Source organism: Pleurodeles waltl, chromosome 4_2 (assembly GCF_031143425.1).
Source record: "Pleurodeles waltl isolate 20211129_DDA chromosome 4_2, aPleWal1.hap1.20221129, whole genome shotgun sequence".
Taxonomy (NCBI): Eukaryota; Metazoa; Chordata; class Amphibia; order Caudata; family Salamandridae; genus Pleurodeles; species Pleurodeles waltl.
This window is the reverse complement of record NC_090443.1, coordinates 1,037,181,226-1,037,207,529: the sequence shown is the minus strand read 5'-3', so window position 1 is coordinate 1,037,207,529 and position 26,304 is coordinate 1,037,181,226. Positions and strand designations below refer to the sequence as shown.

At 45.4% G+C, this 26,304-nt stretch overlaps 1 protein-coding gene across 2 annotated transcripts in view; it reads right to left on the bottom strand.

The window, feature by feature from the left end:
• Positions 1-25,803, bottom strand: part of LOC138293664 (aldehyde dehydrogenase family 3 member B1-like) — a 121,149-nt gene extending 95,346 nt beyond the window's left edge. For both annotated transcript variants that reach the window (XM_069232966.1, XM_069232965.1), the window contains exon 1: positions 25,558-25,803. The gene's annotated coding sequence lies outside the window, so the exon portion shown is untranslated. The remainder of the gene's footprint in view (positions 1-25,557) is intronic.
• Positions 25,804-26,304: the final 501 nt, after the last annotated feature.

Here is a 26,304-nt window from a genome sequence, read left to right as displayed (position 1 = left end):
ACCTGAAAGTAAAGTCTAATGCATGCAATGAAGGACAAGAGACCTTCCGATTTGACCCCTGTAGAAAGAGGGCCAGGGACTGGTTGGGTGGATCAAGGAAGGAAGGGCTTGCAAAAATACAATCCACATTTCTCTTCATTGTATTGCTTTAGACCCATTCTGTATGCTGCAGGTAATGATGCATTGTATTGGATTAACAGAGAAAGCAGAGTGCATATATCTATTTCATACAAACTGTTGTGATTTGAAGATCAGGTTCAAAAGATCCTGAAAGTCCATGAGGTACCAAATGTTTGCAAGCATTGGAGCACCACTAAAAAATTGCTTTACCTGCAAAAGGGGCGTACATTGTACACGTAGGAGAAATGAGTGTATGCCAATCATTCCGTAAACTGCAATTACATAAAAGTGAATTAACATAATCTAAAAACAATCAACTTACATAGTCCGCTATCTCCAAAAGATAGATTGTTCCTGGCTCTCCTGGGCCTTTCATGGATACCTCATGCCAAAAAGTGTAGATTTTGTTGTTCCAGGGACTATGTGCCTATGGAAGTTTAGACAATCCTTTTAACAAGAATTACCCCTGTTTTTGGACTTTAAGGGGAAGAAATAGTCGATGTTTACCCTTGAAGGGTGGTGTGAGTAACAACACTTGTATCACTAACAATAATATAATGTCAAAACATTGTTATAAAAGATCTAAGATATACAGATGTGAGATTTGGTTCCCCTGCCACCTTCCCAACTGGATCACTAACTACCCCCTTTTATTGCTCAACTCTTTCAGGATGGCAAAGGAGAGTAGCTCAAGGGTTACTAAAGGAGATGAGGAGACTTCAACACTTGGAAACACAAATATCCCTTAATAAATGAATGTCCAATCAGCTCCTTACTTTACAAAATGAAAGACACTTTATTTCATATAGAACAAAATACTACACATATACCGACAAACAAAGGAAACTGAAACTCGCTGGCTCCGTACCTATCAGAGATCTGATATCAAACACTATTATGGCGGTAACGCTGTAGTTCTCATTAATGTTGGAGTCGATGGCTGATGTTAGCATAGCGTATCGTTTGTGATCTCCAGCTGACTTCAGAAGCACAGAACCTAGACTGTCAGATCAGTGTCCATTTTATCTTCAAGAGGTCGAGTTTCTGAGCGTGGATGTTTTAGAGTCAGCACCAGTCCATCACTAAAGACATGCAACCAAAACAGAAGAACAAGTTACCTGCCTTTGACTAGATAGAGTTTTGAACAGAAGTGCAGAGACCCCTATCCCCAGATCCCTCACCTCTTGAATAGATACCACAGCAGTAACTATTCAGAGGATGGTCTATAAATGGACTCAAACCAGAAAGTCCTGCCTGACTGAGCGGGCAAAATGCCCCTCTCTTCAAATCTGAATGTCCAGATAATAGTGCTTTGTGAACATAGGTAGGGACATTCATGTAGCTGCCTGACAAATGTCCAGGACAAGGACTCTGCGTACCAACACAGTGGTACCAGCTCTGGCCCTGGAAGAATGAGCACACATTCCTCCTGGAGCAGATCTTAATGCAAAGCATGGTCCAGCAGTAGATGGTTCTCTTCTGCACTGTCTTGCTTTTTCCCGTTCCAGAGAACCCCTCAAAGAGCTGATCATCTACCCAGTGGTACAATCGATAAAAAAAACTTAGAGCTCTATTGCGGTCCAAGCGGTGGACCCTCTCCTCCTCCTTAGAGCATAGAACACCAGCAAGGTGATGCTTTGGAACAGTGTCACAACTTTAGATGAGAAGGCGACCCATGTCCGCAAAACTAGCTTCTCTTGGAAGAAGGTGGTGTACCACAGGTTGACACAGAGAGCCTGAGCTGACTCACATGACAGGCTGATGTTATGATGTCAAGGAACACTGTCTTAAGGATGAGAATCTGCATGGGGGAGCTGGGAAGAGGCTCAAAGGTTCTGTACTACAGATTTGTGAGGACCAACTTAAGGTCCCACTGTAGCATGACAAAGGGAGGGTGAGGAAACAAATGTAAATTTTTCAAAAAGAACATAGCAACAGAAGATTTAAACAATGAGGGCTGACCCCTCATCTGTAAAAGTACTGAAAGCCAAAAAGTAATTTTTAATTGCGCCCAGGGCAAAGTCTAGCCAGAGAAAACGAAACAAATAAAATGTCAAATAACTTTTCCTGGAGGGGGCCATCTGCTACGAACTGCGCCCAGCCACAAATTTGCAAAAACAGGCATAGATAGTTTTTGTTGCGGGTCACCTGGCTACCACAATGACATCAACCACCTCCAGAAGGTCAAAAGTATTCAGCTGCTGTTGCACAATCCGCAAGCATTAAGGTGGAGTTTGCATGGGTCCAGGAACAGAACCTCTCAACAGCCCCTTTAGCCAAAAGGGTTTGCACTTGCTTGTGCAAAACAGACAGACTGCCCTCCATCAGTCATTAAGGGGATGGCGGAAGGTGTGGTGGCATGGAGAGTAAGCGCATACCTCTTTCGAACAATTTGCAGGACCCACCTGTCTAATGTTAATGCCTGCCAATCCTGCAAGAAGTGCCAGGTTCTGCCTCCGACCAGGTGACTTTTCTACAGTAAGGGCATGGTAAAGGGGTTTTGTAGGTGGAGCGGCTGGGGGGTGGGTGGGATAGTGTCCTGGGCAGCCAATTTATCTTGAATGCAGAGATGGTAGGCACCACGGCCTCGATTGTGAAACTGCTGGGCACCTTTTTGAGGTTGAATTAATGGACGGAACAGTACACCACTGATGAGCCCATGAAAGAAGCAATAGTTCTGATGTGGTTTGCTAAGTGGGGCTGATTAGCCCTGGGAGTGTGCCATGGCCCTAGAACCTCTCTAAAGTGAAGACCGCTTTGTGCCCAAACAGGCAAGCCTCATCAAAGGACATGTCCATTAAGGACGCCTGGACATCTCCTGAAAAAACGGTTGACCACAGCCGAGCATGGCGGTGAATGGAGACACTAGTGTCAATGGCCGACTGATGGAATCGGTGGTGTCCAATCCACAACAAATTGTGAACTTGGCGCCAGTACTGCTGAAAAGGTTTCCCATGCACCATGAAGGTGAACAATCTGCAGCTAGAAGTCTCTAAAAGGGTAATAGTTGACTTTTCTACTTTCAAAGTCAAAATGAACTCCTATGTTTGCACAGCACTGATATAGGTTTTACTAGGGGTTTTACAAGGTTTCTGAGAACTTGCCTCTTAACTTCTCATGCCCAAGTCAATACCCATCATGCCCAAAATGGCTAAAAGAGACAACACAAATCCTGAAAAACATTGACGGTCACGTCTGCATGACTCCGTTCAGAAAGTATGACATCAGCCCAGATTCTTCTTATGGCCACTCCGTCTCTTCTTGAAGATGGTGGCCGAATCCCATGAACCTTCTGACCTCTCCATAAAATTACTGCAGATGTAGTTGTACAGCTTCACTGTCCTGCCCTTCCACCCCCCCTTGGGTCCCACGGCTTTTGTGAAGTGAGTGCTGGTGTGAACCACAAGTGCTCCACCGACCCCACTACCCTACCCACCCCATGAAATCAAAGGGGAGGCAATTCCACTGCTGCCTCAGTGCTGACTGTTGGAAAAAAATAAAGATACCATATAAGGACCATTCGTGCAAACTTGAATGCACTTTTCACTTGCTGTTTTATTCACAATAAACAATGCATTATTATTCCAGAGCAAAGTACTGCCTTCAGTACCACATGACACCTAACAAATATCGCTCTACATGGAAGAATCCTACACCACACTCATCTTCATGCTCTGCACACAAACGTGCTTTAGAGCAAACACAAAGCCAGGCCTGCTGATCCTTTCATTGTCTGTTGTTGATTTAATATTTATGTATGTCTTAATTCTTAATATTTTAGATGGCTGGAAGTAGCAGTGCACATAAGGATACATGACGCCTATGGTCTGAGTATTTCTTCATAAATTATGAGGTTCACATATTTGTGTTTGTTTCAAGCCTCAGGGAGTGAGCAGTGGTGTCTTGTGAATGTTCATGAATGTTAAGACTGAATTTAATGAGATTACACAGTTAGTAAGGTGCCAAACCAGCCACCTCAGGGTGCCACAGTGTCTGAGACAAGCCAAAGGCTGATAAGTCAACCTGCTAGGAGCCCTAAGCAGGGTTGCGAGCATACTTCTGGAAAGATGCAATTGAGAGTAAAAATCAAGGGCACAAGAGTCTTGATCTGTGATGCTCAGTAGACTAGTGCCACCCCTGAAGAGATCTCTTTGACTCCTCGGTTCCAACATCACTTATGATTCAGTAACCATAAACATCAGTTATCATGTTAAGAGACCCCAGTGGGTGAATCTGGTCTTAACTCATACACGTTACGTAAAATGGAAAAGCAAGTCCTTCCTGAAGGCTTTAGCAACACAAAAAGATGATGGATGGAATGCTGAATAGTGTCAAACATTCACCCCCATTCACAATTCATGACCTTTTTGCTCACTACGCCACCTGTTGGACCCAGCCGTATGCAAATTAGTCATGACCCTGCTCCCCATGGGAACAGTCCAGTCAGAACTGCCAGGCCAGGTCCTCCCTGGACCAGAAACAAGAATCCTGAGACAGGTTTTGGGGTCTTACTCCTTCTCACCCAGGCTAGCTTGAATCCAGTGGCACAGTAGCACGGGACCAATGTCTGGGCATACCGTTCCCACTTAGGGAACTATAGCAACACAGGCAGACACCTTTGAAAGCTTAGTCAGATATGCTCAATCTGACAAACGACTGACTTCATCACAGACCTCCAACCATTTTCAGAGAGGTGCATTTCACAAGACTCAAATTTGTGGTAATAATAGCTTTCCTAAACCTGTAGCTCTTTACTTTATTGGTTCAAGTCCTGCAAGAAGGGTGTAAGGTGTACAAAATACTGAAATGTGGAGAGTGAATCTAATGGTCAGACATGACGCAACTTCTTTATGGCCAAAGCACAGCGTCTGAATTGTCAGCATCGACTCATCTTCGGCCGGGGTAAGACATTCTAAAGCAGTCATTGGCATTCTCTTGTTGGCCATCTCGAATGGTCTCTGTCATGACCATGTGTTGGCTGACCCCACGTTAGAAGTATGGTGACTGATCTCTCAAACATGCCACCCCACCTGAAGTTTTTTCTGCAGAGACTAACTCCAGAGATGAGCAATTCATGCCTCACTGCACAAGTAAACTTCTCACAACTGTGGAAGTAATTGCTACACTACTTCAGAAGATCCCAACTGCTGGTCTCGAAGACTTGATCAATTGCAGTAAAATCTTCAAAAATACAGTGAGACTGAAACTACCAGGGTGCACAAGCCCAGATGTAACAAATCTCATCAGCTTATCAGCACACAAACGGAGAGTTCGCTAAAGCAACTTAATGGCTTCAGGCATTTGGTAGGCTGCCTAGGTGAAATGTACTTCTGGCAACCATCATGTCACCAACATAATATCAGCAACACGTCTTGGCATGGTTGCTATCCTTTCTTGGACAACGCCAACAACTAACACTGCTCAGCAGGACCAGAATGGGACCCATCTTTATCCAAGTGTAGCAAGCAAGCCCGACCCCATTTAGAAGTCTAGGGTAGTGGTTCCCAACCTTTTGACTTCTGTTGACCCCCACTTTATCATAACTGAAACTCGGGGACCCCCAATGAAACATTATTGGTATCCGAGGGCACACCACTGAGTCATTACTGGAGGCCTAAATATTGTCAATGATTTCAACCACAAAGCACTACACAGAAAATACAGAAACAAGAATTCATCAAACACATACACAAATGATAATACATTTTATTTAATTTGCAAACAAATATACATAAAAAACTATAAACATTTAATATTAATTGGAAGGTGGGAGCTTTTTTTAAATTCAATTGAAGCCACATCTCATCCATACTATAATCTGTTTGATGCACCTGCACTACTCCCACGAATAAATCTGAAGATATTAATTTCATTTCTAGCCTCCAATTTCAAATTCCTTGACATTTCCAATACGTTCTAAAATGTTCAATTTTACATTTAGCCACTTAAGTTATAAACACTTTATTAATCTATTAAAATTATTTAATTTTCTAAGTGGTCACGGACCCCTGGAAGGGTTTGTGGACACCCAGGGGTCCCCGGACCATAGGTTAGGAACCACATGTCTAGAGGGGTCTCCCTTCAAAAAAGTTTGAAGCAATTGAATCAAAAGTGTGACTTTTACAGGACATATTTTCAGATGTTGTGCCCAAAAGTACCTAGGTTTGGTTCGATGAATCTTGGAGGAAACTAATGAAATTCTCTGAAACTGCAGGGTGTGCTTCAGTGCTATAGAACATTAGTTCTCACCGGCAGTGTGTCTTATGAACTCCCATGAGAAGATTACGTACCAAGTACAAAACCCTGGATGTACAGCAGAGTATTATATTTGTGCCTGAGAAAAAGTAGTGTCTGTAGCAAAAATCCCATGCAAAGAGAAATACCACCAATTTTAAATACTGTGCCAGGATGCAATGCCCATTGCTCTTCCTGTACCAGTTAATAGCCCTTAACAATTTCTGTAACAGAAATGAAATGCTATCAAAACAGAGGCAATGCATTAACTTGACTACTGCTCAAAAAGGAGTCAGTAATAATGGAATGTGAGATGCCAACCTGACAGGAATGCTGTTTAATTATACCACAGGTGAGCTCAGTGTACTACACTGCAAGAGGTGAACACTAATGCTCACATATACTATGGCTGCATCCTGTCCAAGAAGAATACTCACTGTGTGGGAGGAGGTGTAAGGGTGGCTCAATGCCACGGCTCGTTCATGGTGCAAGGGCATGTGCACTTCATGCATTATTCTCATGTTATTTAACATGCAGGCCTTAGAGTTACATTGTGTCAGTGTAAAAAATGCACTGATATCTCAGTATTAATGTTCCATGTATGGAACTCCGTTTCAGTATTCACATTTCCCCACAATGCGTAACACATGTATGTTATGTGTATTTGTAAAGTGCACTGTCACTCATGAGGGTATCCTGGCACTGAGCAGGTGTGTGCGCCTAGCCCGTCCTATGTTAGGGTTGCAGGAAGCTGGCCTGGTGTGTGAAGGGCACCTATGGTGTTATCACCTTATTCCAGGTCCAGGTATCTCCTATTAGTGAGGTGTAGTCAGTGTATAGGAGCCAGGGTCTCTAGAGGTAGCTGTGAATGAGCAGCCAAGGCTTATCTAGGAGACATGCAAAGCTGATGCAATACCACTACAGTCACACAGTACTTACACACATAAAATAACCATACAGGGTTTCAAAAATAAAGGTACTTTATTATAGTAACACAAAAACTAAAATACTGAATAGGCAATACTCAAATAAGAGATGAGTAAACACACTATTACGTACACATTAAAAGTCAGTGATTAAAATAGAAATCAATAGCAAACAGTGAAAACAATAGTAAATAGTGAAGCCTCTGGGGGAGACCAAACCATATACTAAGCAAGTGGAATGTGAAAGGCAGTCCCCCATCCCAGGAAGTGGAATCAGTAGAGGGGGACTGGAGGAACTAGGAACCCCAAAACGTAAGTACCAGGGTGCCACCCAGCGACCATGAAAGAAGAGGTAAGTATCTGTTTTTTCTCGAAACCCACAGGCGAAATTTGGAAAAGGACTGTGCAGGACCCAGATAAGACTGGAGAAAAACCAAAGGTGGATCCTGAAAGAAGAGAACCTGCAAAAGAAGGGGACCAAGTCCAGTTCGAGTTGAAGTGTCCGGCTGTGGCAGGAGCCACTACCCACCCTTCTGTGGATGCAGAACCAGGTCGACATTGGATGAAGAAAGTCAGCAGTGCAGCACAGAAGCAGAAGAGGAGTTCCAGAAGTGATTCAAGAGATGTCCCATGTTGGCAGCATTGATGCAGTCAGTCAGTTGTGCTGGAAAACCCACCAACAAGCCTTGGCAAAAGCAAGAGTCTGAGAAGAGGGTTTTGCAAGGCTGAGGAGGACCAGCAAGGGCCAGGGTACTCTATCTGAGAATGGGAGCCTTAGGTGACCCATAGCAGCTGGGAGAGTCACAAGAAGAGGAGGCAGCCCCCACAGGCGACCTACAGGAGGCAGGCACAGGAGTCGCAGTGAGGCCCACTCAACACACCTGAAGAAGAATTCCACATCGCTGCAGCAGCAGCCTGGAGACTGTGCTTTGCAGGGAAGAGTGCTGGAGGTCGGGGCTACATGGAGTCTGAAGATCCCTTGGAGGAGGAATAAACAAGCCTTAGTACCTGCAAGAGTCGTGGTGCACACAGGTACTACCCTGGAAAGAGATGCAAGGGCTTACTATCTATCAAGTTTGACAGCTGGTAGAAAGGACGAAGGGGGCCTCTCCAGACCACCACCTGTGATGCAGGATCCATGCAGTTCTGGAGGAGAGGGGATCCACGCAGCCGGTCGTCATTGCAATTGGCGCCTTCGGATGCAGGGGAGTGACTCCTTCACTCCAAGGGAGATTCCTTATTACTTCTTTTGCAGGCTGAAGAATCGTTGCCCTCAGAGGATGCACAGCGAGGGAAATGTTGCAGTTGCTGGAAGGAGCAGAAGAAACAATGTTGCAGACCAGTGTCGTCGCTGGAGTTGCAGATTGTTGGTTTCTGGTGCGTCAAGTTCAGTCCTGGTGGCCAGAAGATGAAGTAAACGATGCAGAGGAATCCTGCTGGAATCTTGCACATTGATTCTGAGGACCTACCTGAGAGGGAGACCCTAAATAGCCCAGGAAGGGGGATCAGTCACTTATCAGGGTGACCACCGATCAGGAGGGGGCTGGGACGTCACCTTTCTGACCTGGCCACTAAGATGCTCTCAGGGGCCTCTGCCCACCTTGGATTCAAGATAGCAGAATCAAGTGGCCACCAGGAGGAGCTCTGAGCACCACCCCTGGGGTGGTGATGGACAGGGGAATGGTCACTCCCCTTTCCATTGTCCAGTTTCACACCAGAGCAGGGACTGGAGGTCCCTGAACCGATGTAGAATGGGTTATGCAAGGAGGGCACCAGATGTGCCCTTCAAAGCATACCAGTGGCTTGGGGAGGCTACCTTCCTAAGCCATGTCACACCTATTTCCAAGGGAGAGGGTGTTACCTCCCTCTCCCACAGGAAATCCTTTGTTCTGGCTTCCTCTGCCTGAGCTGGCCAAGCAGCAGGAGGGCAGAAAACTCTCTGAGGGGTGGCAACAGCATGAGCTGCCTTGAAAACCCCAGAAAACTAGTAGGGGCAATGCTGGGGGTCCCCTAGAGTGCACCCATAGTGCATGGAGTCATACAACCAATACTGGCAACAGTATTGGGATATGATTCCAACATGTTTGATACCAAACATGCCCAGGTTCGGAGTTACCATTGTGTAGCTGGACACAGATGTTGACTTGAGTCCAGTACATGGGTAAAATGGCTTCCCTGCACTTACAAAGTCCAGAATAATGGAGCTGGAGTTCATAGGGGGACCTCTGCTCATGCATGGGTGCACTCACACACAGGTACCTGCACCCTGCCCTCTGGGATAGGAATGCCTGCCACAGGGGTGACTTACAGTGACCTGGTGTAGTGATCTGTTGTGAAAGGGTGCATGCGCCTTTTCATGCAGGCTGCAATGGCAGGCCTGCAGACACATTTTCCATGGGCCCCCATGGGTGACACAATACATGCTGCAGCCCATGGAGAATCCCTGATGCTCCAATGCCCTGGGTACCTAAGTACCATATACTAGGGATGTATATGGGGGCACAAGTATGCCAATTGTGGGGTGTGCTAAGTCCTAAGCAACCAAATGTAGATGAGAGAGCACAGCAACTGGGGTCCTGGTTAGCAGGATCCCTGTGAACACAGTCAAAACACACTGACAGCAGGCAGAAAGTGGGGGGAACCATGCTAAAAAGAGGGTACTTTCCTAGAAGGGTGGTTAATTGAAAAGCCAAGACTTCATTTTCTTGTGGAATTCAAGACGAGAAGAGGCTCTGATGTGGAGTAGGAGGACGTTTTAAACTTTTGGAGCGATATAAGAGAACGCCTGTCTGGAGATCTGGTTCTGCATATGTGTGTGATGTGTGTAGGAGCTTTTCGGAGCGGAGGTGTCTGGGTGGTTAGTGGAAGGAGATGCAACCGTTAAGGTGGAGCCTAAGTTGTGTGGTGCCTTGAATGTGTGTGTGACATGAGTGTGTTTGTGAACTGGGAGCCAGTAGAGCTCTCTGATGTATGGTGTGATGTAAGTTCTGATAGGGAGGATGAAGAATGGCCTGGCTTCCGAGTGCTGAATGTTTGTTGTCTTCTAGTGAGTTTTTTTGTGATCCCAGCATACATGGAGTTCCCATGCTCCAACTTGCTTGGTGTGCAAAAGAGTTTTTCTGGTGTTGAATGGGAGCCATTTGAAGATCTTCCTCAGTATCTTCAGAGTGTGGGAGCAGGATGCAGTGATGGCTTTGACTTGTGCAGTCACGTCCAGTTTGCTGTTGTTAATTATTCCGAAATTCCTGGCATGGCTTCCAGGTGTGGGTCTGACTTGGGCCTGCCACAGGTTGAAGTCCCATGCTGGGGTGCTCTTGTTGAAGATCACTACTTCTTCCTTGTTGGTGGTGTGCTTGAGACGCTTGGCCTTCATCCAGTTAGCGACTTTAGTTGTGCAGGCGGTGAAACATGCCAGATTCTATTCTTCCTTCTTTCATCCTTCTCTCTCACTCTGCTTTCCCTCCACCTTGTGCCTGCGGTGTGGACTAGCAGAAAATGAGGAAAAAGCAGGGTCTACAGTGAAACTTTCATTTTGACATGTGCTCCCGAGCTTGCTTTAGGGCTGGTGGTGCCTGGTGCGACAGTCTTTTTTGGGTGACACCTCCATGACCTCCTTCGCCACAAAATCACTCACTACCACTCTCCAGGTGCGCCCCATCTCTCCATAGTTTCTCTATGATACACATTTCATTTTTTATAGCACTATTCATAGTTCACTCACACACAGTTTTGTGATCTGCATGATACACGCTCTTTGTAGCAGGCGAATTAACCCTCTGCATTACTATAGTCATGGGTTCATTTTAGCTTCTTGCTTGGGCACACTCATTTTTGCCTTAGGCTTGCGGCATGTGCCCTTTTATACATCTATATTTATTTATAGGTTTTGCCTGCACACTACTTGTGCTGTGCTTGTGAAATCTATTGTATTTAATATAAATCTTAAAAGGGGCGTACATCCCACCCCTTGCTTTTCATTGGCTCCTGTGTTTGCTACTTACTTTTCCTCTGTTTCTATTGGCTGAGGCATTATTTCCTCCATTTACCAATGCTTGCTTCTCCTGTGTTTGCTCTTGTCAGTTCCTGCAGCCCAATTACTGTGTTCATCCGCTTTGCTTTCGCTGCATGCAGTGATAGTGAAAGAGGGAACTTTTATTCAGTGAACTTCTTTTATTCAGTTTGGTCTGCACCGCATTTTTTCCTTTACGTTTACCTAATCGTTCCCTGCACCATCTGAAGCAGGCTTCTCGACTGCTGATGTCTTTCATTAAATCTTTTTGTGTTACCACACTTGCTTGTAAAGGATGTTGAGCTGGCGCCAAGGCTCGAACATGGCTCCTCAGCTCCAAGTTCGACAGTTCTGGGTCATTACGCCACATTCTCTGTCCTTCCCCTTCACTTCAATTTTCGGTACTCGTTTTCGTTCCACCGTCGCATTCCATTTTGTGGCTTGTTTTTGCTTTGCTTTTTTAGGTGTGTAACAAAGGACACTTTGGCAGCCTCTGGTGCCAGGTGGCCACCGCTGTGGGACTTTTCCATATGTCAATCACTGCGTGCAGTGAGCTTAAATGCATGGATTGAGTGGACCTGGCTTTACAATGTGCATTGCGGGTACATCGGTAAGTAAGCGCTACATAAATGCAAATGTTGGCACACAAGATCACTTTGATGTGACGCTGTGATGTTTGCACTTCGCAAGTGAAATGCAACATAGGGTGTGGTTAGCGCTCTTGTCATCTGGGAGCCCTGAAGGGTAAACAATGATGTCTGCTTTGGAAAGTTAGAAGAACTGCTTTTAAATTAAAGTTTCTGGTTTGTGTAGCTCGCTATCAGAAGTGCTAGTCTAATCATGTGCCGAAGCCAATAACACAACTTACGAGGAAAGACAAGGAATTTGTGGAACACTTTTAAAGAAGGGATGTGAGGCCACTCGCCATATGCCAGAGAGACTGTGCCCCCCGGCAGCGTGTTAGCAGTGCCTGCTCTCTCAGTGTGACCCCACGCAGCACACTTCTGTGGAGAGGGCTTCGTCTTGTAAAGCTCACGATCTACACTCTACAACATGCCTAAGGTATACATAAATGTATATTAAATATACACTGTCTGCAGGACGCTCGGCTCTTAATCGCTAAGAAGGATGCACTCCCCAACCACTGTGCCCCCCCCGCTTCCTCATATTTACTGTGTCACTGTGTGCAGCTTTAAAGGCAGTAACCTTTTGATGTTCCCTTTCTAAGTTAACCTTCTGGATTCAGTATCATTTATAATATATCTGGAGTACATATACCCAAATATAGACATATATATGGAGTTGAGTGTGAATGCAAGACTTTATTTCAATGTAACTTGCCTTCAACTAAATGAGTGAGGGCTTCTAGGTGGTGGCTCCGCGGCCTTCGAGTTGTATATGTTGCGCAATAGATCAATACCCATATGTGTGGACTGGTAGTTATTCCGACCCTGACAAGCACAAGCAGCAGGCGCCCACCCCTTCTCGCGAAAATGAGCACACGTAAAATAGTTTAGAAGATGTGACAGAACGCTTGCGGCAGAGAAGTGTCACAGACTCAACTCACTCACCTGGAGGATAAACGGAGTACCACTGAGCTGGATACCTCTTGTTCACTATGCTAATCATAGTCAGCATCAGACCTTTCAAGCTGTCGCGCTGCGAGTCCGCGCCACACATTACTCACTTGAAGTCACTTACTAGATCTCTCACCTTTTAAATGAAGTATTCATATCTCGCAGGACCCTACTTATATGCAGGCGCATCTCTTGAAAGTGTGCTTCTTTGCTCCAATTAAGGCCCATATTTATACTCCGGTTGTGCTGAATCAGCGTCATATTTTTTACGCTAATTCAACGCAAACCTAGCTTCATATTTATACTTTAGTGCTAGACACGTCTAGTGCCAAAGTTGTAGAGTTTACGTCACTTTCTGGAGGGGAAAAACTACCTTGCGTCAATGAGATGCAAGGTAGGCGTTCCAGTCCAGAAAAGGACGATATAGCCTTTGTGCCATATTTATACACCTGTGCTAAAATCCAGAACGAGGTGATGGGGGCCTTAAATAATAGGGTTAAGCTTGCTTAGCAACATTATTTAATGCCTGGGTCTGGGCAGGCATAAGGGGACCTGTAGGCAGATTTCCATGGTCAGAGGCCATGGAAATTGCCCACATGTGCCCTTCCTGTCCCCAAGGACACCTCCACCCACCTCTAACCACACCAGGAGGACACCTAAGGATGGGGGACCCATCCAAGGTAAGTCCAGGTGAGTATTTTTTATTTTTTTGCCCAACACCTCTAGGGGGCCCTGACTTGGGACCCCTGCATGGTGCTGGCCCCACTGGGCCATGCCCAGGGGACATTCATTCCCTGAGCATGGCCATTGGGGTGGGGGGCATGGCTCCTGTCTTTACGAAGACAGGAGCCATGTCCTTGGGGCTTGTGCGCCAGCAAATGGCGCTACACTGCCAAGAGGCAATTTTTCTACCTCTAAACAGTGTAGCGCCATAATTTGGTGCACAAGACCCGGTTCCCCCATACCTCCCCGGCCCTGTTAGCGCCCTTTCCAAGGATGCTAACAGGGCCTTAGCGCCAGCTAGTGCCATTCCATAAATATGGCGCCCGGCCGGCGTCTAGGAATGGCGCTAGCCGGTGCTATACTTTTTGATGTAAATCTGCTTTAGCACAGGTTTGCACCAAAAAGTATAAATATGGGCCTTGGGGCCTGATTTATACTTTCTTTAGCGCTGCATTTGTGTCACCTTTTGATGCAAAACGGCGCAAACTTACAAAATTCTATTATGTTTTGTAAGTTTGCACCGCTTTTGCGTAAAAACTATTACGCAAATGCGGCACTACAAAAGAAAAAAGCAGCCCCTAAGTGCCTTGAGGGGACACTAGAATACAACATGCTACAGTCAGTCGATGAACTGTAAGAAAGGCCTACGACTGACACCAACGAGAAGACTTTGAACTTGCCTGTAGCGCTTTATTTGAATCCGGTATGAGGAGCAACAAAGGTGAGACACACAGCACTGAACATCCAGAGGTATATTTTCTAATACACAAGAGTCAAGCGCAGGCCAGACATGTTCAATACACAGAGAGGTTTCTATGGAGGGTGAGAGAACTTCACATCACCCTCCACCTTGCGCCTAGGCAGCAAAGTGACTTATTTCAAAGCACTATGGGCCAGATGTATGAAAGCTTTTTGCATTCGCAAACGGTGCCAATGCCCGTTTGCGAATGCAAAATGCCATTTCAGAATGTATGAAAGGCATTCTGAATGCAATTTTAAGGAATCGCAAAAATAGCGATTCCTTAAAATTGCGACCCTGTTAAGAGAGTCGCAAATTGCGACTCTCTAAATAAGAAATCGCAAATAAGGATTCCTTATTTGCGATTTCTAAAGCACATGGAAGAAGCAATTCCTTAATGCAAATTGGGCATTAAGGAATCGCTATTTACCACCAGGCTGAACCTGGTGGTAACCATGTGCAAATTTTAAAAATGCATTTAAAATGCATTTTTTAAATTGACATGTAAAGCACACATGCCCTTTTGGCATGTGTGCACCTTACATGTTGTAAAAAATAGTTTGGGGTGCAGCAGAGGGGGCCTTAGGCCCCAGCACCCTGGGGTTTTGCATTTCCAAAATTGCGATTTCCAGTTGAGAAATCGCAATTTTGGAAATGCAAAAAATTTGCAGATATGGGCCAGGCCCATAGGTGCGAATGGGGCCGGTATCGCAATTTGCGATTCGGTAATAGCATTTGCGATTTTTAAGAAATCGCTATTACCGAATCGCAAATCTGATACATTGCATTTTGTGAATCAGAAAGAGCGATTTCTCAAAAATCGCTATTTCCGAATCGCAAAAATCAATCTTGGTAGATCTGGCCCTAGATTTGTTTTTTTTTGCTCTGCTCCCAATCAACAGGGCAAGTGTTTGTGTTGCAAGTGCTCTCGATGGGATTGAGATTTTGGGTAGTTACATTCTGGGTGTGCTTTTCTTCGTCAATGGTGATAATATGATGTTGAGTCATTGGTTCAGCTCGGCATGCATGCCCCCTTTTTAGGGGCGAGCGCAAAGCGCTGCGTCCGTGGTGTCATCTCTCTGTGGGCTTTTAACCATGCCTATGTCATGCCCATCAGGTTGGTTTGTGGGCTTGCCTTTTAAAATTACCTTGATTTAATTGGTCAAAGGCATGCACACGTCATGCCTTTTCCCACCTTGAGCGCACCGGCCAACTACTGAAAACATACGAGGCTCCATGTTTTCGGTCTGGTTTCTGGACTACTTTTTCTTTTTAATTTTTAAGCAGCGCAATCTCGCTGGGCAGTAGTCGAGCGATTTGCATTATATCGCCCCTGTTACATGGATATTTGCACTTTTGCCGGTTACATGGACAATTGCACTTTTGCCGACACGTTTCACCGTGTGCGAGCTTCTGTTTCCTTTTGTGTGTTTGCTTTGCACTCATGGTGGCTGTCGACTGGCTTATTTGAAACTGTTTTACTTTTCATTTTCAGGTTATGTAGCAAGAAAAGTCCGGTTAGGAGTTTACAACGCTACTAGCTTTAACTCAAGTAAACGCGAGACCCATTGCATTGCAAATGCTTGTTTCTATGAGCTTTTTGTGTCGGGCATTTCACATACACCTCACTGTGGCTATTCTGTCTTTGTATTTCTAGTGATGCAATGCCATCATGTGCGTGCCTTTCACCTGCATACGTTTAGCCCAAGATGCGACTGCCTCTTTACTCTCTACTTTCAACAACGTCCTCAGGTGTTTACTGTTTTGGCCATCTGCCACGAGAGAAATACTGCCAAGATTACGGCTTTATCCTTATTCCTTTGGTTAGACGCTTTGCAGCCTACGCAAAATGTTTCTCACTGTTACCACTGTCATAGTGCTGTAATATTTTCATGATATGGAAGTTAATATCGCTACTGCTGACGGGTGCATCAAACATTTGTTTGTTTCTCTGACATGATGTCATGGCATTCTTAAGGATTGGTTTAAGGACGTTCTTTAATCGTGAAATTACATCCCTTGATATAAGGGTAGCCGAAGTGACATCACACTCCATTTGACCTTTACGTTCACTCACACACACACATGCGTACACATACATACAGGATCACACATACACACATAAATGCGCTCTCACCTGCAAACTGCACATAACTTACAAAAGCATTTGTTACTTACCTCAGCTGCCAGAGAGCGCCACATTCCACCTAGTTGGACTCCATTTATTATAATAATAATAGTGAATGTTATTATTCACTATTAGTGTAATAAATGGGGTGACCACCCGTCTGTAATTTTCATGGACTGCCGGTAATTTAGCCATACCATCTGTTGTCTGTGATGATTGGTTTAATGGATGGCATTTGTCTGTAATTTTAGCCTTTCAGCTAAAGGACAAATGTGATTAGGACATGTTAGACTCATCAGGTCGTGGCATCGTTACCCCTGTGTTTTTGGCTTCTGACCTGTTAAGATCATTAACTTAATTTTTGCTAGCTTTAGGACTCTGGGCACTTTACCACTGCTGACTAGTGCTAAGGTGCAAGTGCTCTCTGTCTAAATTGGATTGGTGATTGGTTTTCTCCATGATTGGCATAGTTGATTTACTAGTAAGTCCCTAGTAAAGTGCACTAGAGGTGCCCATTGCCTGTAGATCAAATGCTACTAGTGGGTCTGCAGCACTGATTGTGCCACCCACATTAGCAGCCCTGTAAACATGTCTCAGACCTGCCACTGTAGTGTCTGTGTATGCAGTTTTAAATGGGAAACATCCTTTTTTACTACTTTTTTTTCCCGAAGGTCGTGGTTAACGAAAGCGCAACAACGCTTTTTTTAACCACGACTCCGGTTTTTTGTGCCTTAACTACGTATGTTCTGAACAACGAACATGCGTGGTTAAGGTACAAAGAAGGGAGTTGGCGAAGGTAAGTGGTGGGTTTAGGTTTTAGGGAGGGGGTGGGGGGTCAGGGGGTTTTAGGTTTTGGGGTGGGGTTGGGGGGGTGGGGCGTTTTTGGTTTTGGGGAGGGGGTGGGGGGTCAGGGGGTTTTAGGTTTTGGGGTGGGGTTGGGGGGTGGGGCGTTTTTGGTTTTGGGGAGGGGGTGTGGGGTCAGGGGGTTTTAGGTTTTAGGGTGGGGTTGGGGGGGTGGGACGTTTTTGGTTTTGGGGAGGGGGTGGGGGGTCAGGGGGTTTTAGGTTTTGGGGTGGGGTTGGGGGGTGGGGCGTTTTTGGTTTTGGGGAGGGGGTGGGGGGTCAGGGGGTTTTACGTTTTGGGGTGGGGTTGGTGGGGCGTTTTTGGTTTTGGGGAGGGGGTGGGGGGTCAGGGGGTTTTAGGTTTTAGGGTGGGGCGTTTTTGGTTTTGGGGAGGGGGTGGGGGGTCAGGGGGTTTTAGGTTTTGGGGTGGGGCGTTTTTGGTTTTGGGGAGTGGGTGGGGGGTCTGGGGGTTTTAGGTTTTGGGGTGGGGTTGGGGGGGTGGGGTGAGGGATGTAGGGTGAATGGTGCCTATTGCTAATGATTTTATCAGGAATGCCTTTACAACGAAATATCGTTGTTAAGGCATTCGTGGTAAAATCATTAGTAGTAGCAACGAGGTCGGTGTTCCGACCTCGTTGTTAAGGCAGTAGTTGTTTTTTAATTCGTTGTTTCGTCGTACAATCGTTTTAAATTGCCACTTTGACCTGACAAGCGTACCCACTTGCCAGGTTCAAATCTTCCCTTTTACTACATGTAAGTCACCCCTAAGGTAAGCCCAATGCAGCCCCATAGATAAATTGATATATTTTCTTCAGTATGTTGGATTTTTGTTGTTTTGGTCTTGTTTTATTCAGATAAATAGTGGCTATTTTTTCTAAACTGGTGTGGTGTCCATTTGTAGTATTTTCACCCAGTAACCGTGTGTGTGTGTACAAAACTTTACACATTTCCCCTGATATAAGCCTGACTGCTCGTGCCAAGCTACCAATGTGGTGAGCAGGGGTTATCTTAGCTGTGTGTCTCCCTTACCATGACTAGAGTGAGGGTCCCTCCTTGGACAGGGTGTAAACTGACTGCCTACTATAAACCCCATTTCTAACAGGACAATTCAGTGTTGCCAGCTGGATTGAAAGGCAGGGAGTCTCATGCGTTCTGATCTGGAGGGAAGGACAGGAAGATAAGAAACTTGCTAAGGTGCCTCCTTCCTGAGAGAAATGCAAATGTGCGCAACTGATGAATCTGAAAATGTAAAGGGGCTTGGAAACCTGTATTGGCTCTAATAAAAGGAGTCATTTTAAGCTTTCTGATGGCAAAGATATTTTCTTTTACTGGAAGGGTGTTCCAAGCTGAGCTGTGGAGTGTGTGGTTTAAATGTACAGTTATAAAAAATGTTTGCACTAGGTATAATTTGTATACTATTGAAATCTATATTTCAGAAGCACTTTTTTTTTCTCTTAACCTAAATATGTGCATTTTGTGGCAGCTTATGTTATGCAGAGGGTAATGCATGCTTCAAATAGTTACGTACACATTCACAGTGCTTTCAGGGACCTCAGGGCCTCATGGTACTAACAAACATTGGCAAAATCAATAGGTCTCGTCTATGCACGAGTTATTGGCTTTGCCAATGTGTTTTAGCCATGTTATACACCAGAGTGGCTACTGTTCAGCATGACTTAAAGTTAGTGGCATAGGGGAGAGTGGAGCGGAGTGTCACAGAGTGGAATGGTGAAGAGTATTGTAGAATGGAGAGAGTGTTGTGTATTGCAGTGGCTTACTGTGGAGTCACACAGAGTGGCATACAGTGGGGTGGCATACAGTAGAGTTGACTGGTGTAGAGTGTGTTGGCATAGAGTGTTGCAGAATATAGTGCTTGTGTTGTTTTGTCAAGTGACATTGCGTGTAGTGTTGTAGAATGCAGAGGCATAGATTAGAGTGGTGCATAGTAGAGTGCAGTGGTGTGGAGTGGTGCACAGCAGAGTGGTATAGAGTACAGTGGCATGGAGTAGAGTTGCATACAATAGAGTGGCAGTGTGTAGAGTGGTGTATACTGCAGTGGTGTAGAGTGCAGAGCAGACTCGAGTGGTGTAGAGTATAGTGCTGTACAGTGCAGTGGCACAGAGAGGAGTGATGCAGAGTAGAGTGGCTTGGAGTACAGTGGCATAGAGTAGTCTAGAGTACAGTGGTGGAGAGTTCAGTGTTGCAGAGTGTCACAGTGCAATGGCGTAGGGTGGAGTAAAGTGGCATAGAGAGCAGTTGCACAGAGTACAGTGGTGCAGAGTAGAGTGCAATGGCGTACAGTGCAGATTTTTAGAGTGTATTGACGTAGAGTGCAGTGGTTTAGAGTGCAGAGTGCAGAGTATACTTGAGTGGCATAGAATGTAGCAGTGTACAGTGGTGCAGTGGAGTAGAATGGTGCAGTGCAGAGTAGAGTATAGTCCTGTAGAGTGCCATTGCATAGGGTGGAGTGATGCAGAGTAGAGTGGGCTGGAGTGCAGTGGCGAACATTGCAGTGTTGCAGAGTGGCAGAGAGTGTCATAGCACTGCAGAGTAGATTTCTGTGGGCCAGACTAGAGTAGCAGGCAGAGGCGCAGAGCGTAGTGGTGTACAGTGGCGTAGAGTGCATTGGCATAGAGTAGAGTGGTACAGAGTAGAGTAGAGTGGCATATCATGAAGTTGCATAGAGTGGGGTGGTTCAGAGTGGAGTAGAGTGCAGTGTCCCAGAGTGCAGTGGCATGGAGTGGCATAAAGTGGAGTGGTGCTTAGTAGGGTGCAGTGGTGTGGAGTGGTGCAGAGTAGAGTGGAGTATGCATGGTGTGGTAGCACACTGCCATTACAGACATGTTTTGATGAAAATGTCAGTTACATTGGCACAGACAATGTTTTACCAATAAACAGTGCACAGTCGATGATGTGTAGAAATTGCATCACCTAGTGTAACAATTTGTTTTAATCATATTAAGGTATTTATTTCCAGCACAGTTCAGAATTTACAAAAATGTGCTTCATTTGTGTTCCTAATTCTGATATATTCTGAAATCCTTGCACAGATCATTTAAATGTTGTCATGCGATTAGAAAAAAAACTCTTTCCCACCCCCAGTGTCCAGCAGGATAGTCACATAAATCCTCTCACTTTGAATTTAGAAAAAGAAAAGTAAACACCAAGTTCCCACTGAGGAGAATGTCTGACATTTGACCAAGTAACGGGCAGAATGCATTACCAGGGAAGTTATCTGAATGTACTTAAAGTGGCAGCTGTGGGATACTATCTGGGTAAATTCCAGTATTTTAGCCCAGTCCATATCTTGCAGAGTTTTGGCCACATCCGTCTCCCAGGCATTATGGCGAGGAGCCCTGGAGTGGTCTCCATGTTGAAGGAAAGGTCTGTACACCCACCATCAGTTTGCCACCAGTCCCTATGGTGTAGAGCTTCTGGCACACGTCATGTAGGGTTAGTGCTAGGTGGCAGACATGAAATAAGGATTTCAATGATTGTTTAGGGTGGTTGTAAGTAAGGAGTTGACCCAAGTGAAGATGGTAGTCTGCCATAAGGGTTTGGAAATCTGCTAGCTTGCCGTTCACAAACTAATCCTCCAATTTTAAGAAGCCCTGAGTGCAGCTGTCCTGTGTGAGTGGGAAGGCCTAGCAAAGGTATTGCAGGAACATAAGGTTTCTTCATGTCAGTGAGTTTACAGGTTCTAGCAAGGGAAGAGAAAGTTGTTCAGGATAACCCCGGACGGTGATCCATAGAATGGTCAGTAGGAAACAATGAGTAGTGCAGTAAGCCCTCCTTAATGTCTTTATGGATAAACCACATCCCATGCAGGGGGTGGCCAGACAGTAAGCCACACATTGGAGCAGTGCAGCTAAATAATAGCATTCTAAGTATGTAAAGCTCTAGTCCACGCGCAGTCGCAGGTAGCTTTAGAGTGAAAAGTGCCGCCCAATGGTGCCCTAAGGACCAGATCTGATGTGTGGCGTGTCTGAAGAAGGAATGAGGGATAAGCAGGGGAAGGTTAGCAAAATAATAGAATAATCGGATAGCACACCATCTTCGCTAGTGCCACGTGGCCCATTACTGAAAACGGAAGAGAAGACCAAAAAGCAAACTGGGCTTAGGGGGAGTGTGTCACTCTGCCCAGATTTCCATTGAGCAGATCTGTGTGGAAATGGTAGCTATTAATCCTAGTGTTAGGCCTGACAGCCTTAGGGTGGTCACCCACAACTTTTTGCCTGCCTCCTTCCACTTTTTGACACTGTTTTTGCTGCTTTTAGGACTCTGCGCACTTTACCACTGCTAACCAGGGCTAAAGTGCATATGCTTTCTCACTTAAAACATGGTAACATTGGTTCATACCCAATTGGCATATCTGATCTACTTGTAAGACCCTAGTAAACTGCAAGACACGTGCCCAGGGCCTGTAAATTGAATAAATTACTAGTGGGCTTTCAGCACTGGTTGTGCCACCCACATAAGTTGCCCCTTAACTATGTCTCAAACCTGCCATTGCAAGTCCTGTGTGTGCAGTTTCACTGCCACTTCGACTTGGCATTTAAAAGCACTTGTCAAGCCTAAAACTTCCCTTTTTCTACATACTAGCCACCCCTAAGGTAGGCCCTAGGTAACCCAGAGGGCAGGGTGCTGTGTAGGTAAAAGGCAGGACATATATCTGTGTGTTTTATATGTCCTGGTAGTGGAGAATCCTAAATTCATTTTCCACTGCTGTGAGGCCTGCTCCTTTCATAGGCTAACATTAGGGCTACCTTCATATACTGTTTGAGTGGTAGATTCTGATCAGAAAGGGGTAAACAGGTCATGTTTAGTATGGCCAGAATTGTAATACAATATCCTGCTTATTGGTGAAGTTCGATTTTATATTACTATTTTAGAAATGCCACTTTTAGAAAGTGAGCGTTTCTCTGCACTTAAAATCCATCTGTGCCTTACAGTCTGTCTGGGCTGGTTGACAGCTCCCTTGTGCATTTCAACCAGACAACCACAAACACAGGATGCTCAGTCACACCTGCATACTGAACGGGTCTTCCTGGGCTGGAAGGGTGCAGGGCCTGACACTTACATTTCAAAGGACAGTGGCCTGCCCTCACACAATGGACTGCCAAACCCCCCAATGGGACCCTGGCAGACAGGGTTGTACTGAAAGGGAAACTTGTGTACTTCAAAACCACTCTATGAAGTCTCCCCCACTTCAAATGCACTGTTGGGTATATAAACTGGGTCCCTGACCCCACTAACTGAGACACTTCCTGAACCAGATCCTGCAACCTGCCAAGAGGAGCTGCCTGGCTGCCAAAGGACTCACCTGAACTGCTTTGCTGTGAAGGACTGCTGCCTTGCTGTTGCCCTGCTGCCTTGCTGGCCTCTGCTGAGAAGTGCTCTCCAAGGGCTTGGATTGAGCTTGCCTCCTGCTCCTGAAGTCTCAGTGCCAAAAAGACGTCTTCTCTGCAAGGAAACTCCTTGTGCTGCAAAAATCGATGCACAGCCTGCCGGAATTGATGCACAGCCTGCTTAGCGGTGAACAAATCACCTCATGGCCGAACCGGAACGACGCAGCCTGGCTTCACGAGTGGAGATCGATTCAGTGCCAGCATTGCGACCAGAACTTCGACCCACAGCCCACTTCCTGTGGAAGAAATCGACGCGTCTGCTGTGTGACAGAAACTCCAACGCATCACCCACCGGATCGATGCAGCACCTGTGACTTCGTCCAGCATGCCCAAGATTTCCACGCATCGTCCCTGGGCGTCAAAAGACCCCGCATCGCAAAGAGGATTCAAGCCTGCGTACCAGAATTCAACGCAAAGTCCTTGCTGTGTGGGAAAGAATCGACGCATTGTCTGTGTGCGCTTGGAAATCCGAAGCACACCCTTCGTTTTCCTTGCATCTCTTCCTCTGCCGTCTCCGTGTGTGTAATTTTGACGCATACCAGGTACTTTGTTTTTGCAAGAGACATTTGTTGCTTTTTAAGAACTTAAGACCCTTCTTATAATTGCAAAAGTGATATTGCAACTTGTGATTATCAAATCTTGATCGCTTTGACCTTAATTTAACTGGATAAATATAATATAATTTTCGAAACCTGTGTGGTGTATTTTTGTGGTGTTTTCACTGTGTTATTGCATGACTTGTTGCACAAATACTTTACACATTGCCTTCTAAGTTAAGCCTGTCTGCTCAGTGCCAAGCTACCAGAGGGTGGACACAGGATAATTTGGATTGTGTGTGACTTACCCTGACTAGGATTGTGGTCCCTACTTGTACAAGGGTATAGACCTCTGCCAGCTAGGCACCTCATTTCTAACACCTAGGTATTGAAAGGCAACTGATTCCCAGTTGAATCTGAGGTCTAATTGTATATAGAGGGGAAAACAGTACCATATGCTAAAGAAATACTAGTTAAAATTTAAGATCTTCCTCAAGTTCTTTCATTTTGTTTGTGCAGTTTTCATCCCAAATATTTTGAAGATTCTACTTGTACTTTGACACTTAGGGATAAGCCAGATTATTGGTTTGGCTTTTGCTTAATTGCAAAACCATTTTAAGACAGGGACAGAGTTGGCACTTGCCTTGCACAACCTTGCAAGTGGTCTGACCCCTGCTCATGCTTCACAAGCATCAACACAGACCATTGCACCAGAAGAGTTTGCCAGGGCGGGTGGGTGCTGCTTATTAACTAATTGACAGCGCCTTTTCTGTTTCTCTCCTGTCTGCTGAGACAACATTCCAGGTACACAATGCCTTCTGATAGTCTTGGTGGACCTTTCTTATCTGATTTTAGGAATGGTCCCACCTTGTTCTTCTCTTCCTTATTTATCCAGTTTTTAGCAACAACCCTTTGAATCATTTGCTGTGGATCTCAGATTTGATCTTGATTTCATCGTCCTCTTTAATTCTCTTTGATTGGTAGTCCGGGCTCCCAGCTCTGAGACAAATTTAGAGTCCCGGACCTACACTCTAGTGCTGTGAGACTACAGACAAGTTGTGGGTACCTCACATCCTGACATTAGGTGTAAGACTGTCGCCCACACCATCTGCTGTGCCTCACTATTATTTTTTTAGCTTGAAAGCCCATTTGAGGTTGAGGTAGGACATGTTTGAGTTCAACTTGTTTAAACTAGCATATGGTTACTTACCTTAATGTTTCCCAAACTGTTTGCCAGGGGGTTTTAAATATTTAGAAACATATTGAAAATGTTGCTGTTGGTTTCTCTCCAAGAAAGTTTGGGTAGATTTGGGCAGAGGTGAAGGCCTTGACAGGTGCTGAAGGGTATTAATTTACTTCTGAAAAAGGATGTAATGTGACTCCTGAATGTAGCATACCAGGAGGCAATCACGAAAAGACCACAGTAAATAAATAGTGATATGTGGAAAATAGTGAATACATGCACTGATAATGTAGTGGGGTATGGCCTCTCTTGGGTGTGTCCGTAAAACCGAGTTTGTTCTTGAATTTTTGTCCTGAATGTTGACCCTTTGATCTGATTTTTTTACAGTCCTGTCCAGAATTTGCCTTCATGCCAGGTGGTCACCCTAGTAATAAAATATTTTTAAAAAACAAAGAAATTGGAGCCTTAACTGATGTCTATGATGGCTGCCCCTGTGTTTCTGGTACCCCGTGGCCAGGGGTCGCAAGGACCAAGCCAGGGGTCGCACCTGCAAAGCCTGGAGACCCCTAAGTGAATTCCATCTACATAATCAGAGAGCTGAAAGCTAAACAAAGTCAATAGTAGAGAATTTAATTGAATCAGGGTTGCTCAATAATTAATCTCCCAATAGAGAGGAAAATTCAGATATTCGTTGTTGTTCAACAGTTCCGTAGACTATTCGATTCCCTCTTTATGTCCAAATTCACCTGTTAATTCACAGGTACCGTTCAACAAATGAAATGCCTGTGCTTTCAAAAATAACAGTTTTTACTGGTTGTTCTGGGTTTGTTACTTCGCTTGGCAGTTAAGGTTAACTTTACCTTATTAGAAAAATTTTTGGAATTGTTCATAAACCTTTACAGGCTGTTCGGCACATCCCTTCTGCTTCTGCACTTCGAGTAAAACCATAAATGTCTTTCACGGTGATAAATTAACATTAACATAAAAATTATACGCTAGCAATGTCTTTTCTTTCTACAGAAATTCACCAAAAAATGCTTTGTTATAACTGTTGTTTTTCTGCAGTGCGCTTAAAGTGTTTTCTGACTTTTTGTTTTTAGTGTCACAGCTTCCTAACAGGACCGAATCTTACCTTCAGGCTTGATCTTGCTCTTAAATGTTGTTTGCTTTTAATATTCTTCTTTTCCAGGCCAGTGACGTCGGCTGTTCACTGCTGGGCCCTGCGCACACGGACACAGGTGCTTCAGAAGATGCGATGCGGGAACCAGCGCCAGGAGATCCTGTCTCCTCGGGAAACTGGATTATAAGGGAGGCAGGTGAGCCTGGGCGTGGTTTATATACCTGCCCAAGATGAGGGGGGAGCCTGGGCGTGGCTTAAATACCTGAGCCACGGCCAAGATGAGGGGGGAGCCTGGGCATGGCTTAAATACCTGAGTCATGCCCAAGATGGGGGTGAGCCTGGGCGTGGCTTAAACACCTGACTGATGGGGGTGAGCCTGGGCGTGGCTTAAATACCTGAGCCATGCCCAAGATGGGGGTGAGCCTGGGCGTGGCTTAAATACCTGAGTCATGCCCAAGATGGGAGTGAGCCTGGGCATGGCTTAATTACCTTAGCCATGCCCAAGATGGTAGCAAAGCTAGGCGTGGCTTAACTACCTGAGCCATGCCCAAGATAGTGGTGAGCTTGGGTGTGGGTGAAATACCTTAGTCATATCCAAGATGGCTGTCAGCCTGGGGGTGGCTTAAACACCTCAGTCATGCCCAACATGGCTGGTGAGCCTAGGAGCAGCTTAAATACCTTAGTCATGCCCAAGATGGCAGGTGAGCCTGATGGCGGCTTAAATACATCAGTCATGCCCAGCATGGCGGATGAGCCTGG